Source organism: Atta colombica, unplaced genomic scaffold (assembly GCF_001594045.1).
Source record: "Atta colombica isolate Treedump-2 unplaced genomic scaffold, Acol1.0 scaffold134, whole genome shotgun sequence".
Classification (NCBI taxonomy): domain Eukaryota; kingdom Metazoa; phylum Arthropoda; class Insecta; order Hymenoptera; family Formicidae; genus Atta; species Atta colombica.
In genome coordinates, this window is record NW_017259222.1 from 456,877 (window position 1) to 458,166 (window position 1,290).

The following is a 1,290-nucleotide window of genomic DNA, read 5'->3' on the forward strand; positions in this document are numbered from 1 at the left end:
TAATTAATACTTGCAAGCATGCTGATGCCTGCATCACTCATGCAACTTGCTCATTTTATTCACGCCCAAAATATTTATCACATTATTTTTATTATTTACACAACGCACAGCTATTATATTGGCAATGCGAACCAATTTGTTAGATATTGACGCATCTACGCACAATCGGATTATTAAATTTTCGCTTCGTGGGAAAACATCGCGCATTAATAAAAACACAATCAGTTATTCCCGATGCGAAATTCGTTCATTTACATTTACGGTTAACTTCGTAACTGCATAATTGCGATTAAGCGTAATGCTCTCTTAATAACATCTCGTTACACATGATGATGCGTAAAAATATATCACTGAATACTTTCCAATATTCCATATGTCATATTGTCACTTTTTATTACGAAAGCAAATTCATCATGTAATAATCCTATAACGTTCCACGAATAAATGAGTCATGGTATAACGCTGACCTATAGAAGCTCGTGATTCATAGCTTAACATTTACCTTCGCTAAGTAACAATTATTAGACGCGCTTTACATAAAGATATGATACAACTGTGTAACTCCTTTTCTAAATAATAACAAACAGTTCCCTCTCGATCTTTATATAATAATTACAAAATTTTTCTATTTCTTTTTTTAGCAAGTAATATAATTATTGTTATACTAACAGTAAAATATTATTCAACAATAACATTACTAATTTTGGAAAAGTTAAGTAAAATTGTAAAAATACACGACGTTATCGCACTCGTATGATACATTAATAAGATATATTTATTACTTGGAAAAGTCTAAAATTTTCTTTTCATAGAAAAGATCGCCAAGATCTTGTGAGAGTACATTAGAAAAAAAACTGATTGTATAAATTAGAAATCTGATTTAAACGTTGATTTAATCAATGTCCGTTTAAATTTAAATATATGTCCCTTGGAAATGAACAAATTAAAATTTTTGTAAAAATTATTGATGAGTATATGATTAACTCCTTCTTGTTAGACAGAATTTGTTAATAATACGAAATTTATTTATAATTAGGTCAGCATAATTTTTTAGTAAAAAAAATGTCTATTATAATATAACTAAAAGTATAGATCCAACCGAAAATACTAATTAAATTTTTATAGTAAAAATTTATCAAACGTTTTAGCTAATTTATAATAATATTAAGTCTAATCATAATACCTAGAAATATTGTATCGTCTCACTAAAAGTCTCATTTTATCACGTATATAATTAAAACGTTTTTTTTTTAAACATAGAAAAAAGGATTAAACAGTCCAGATAAAATA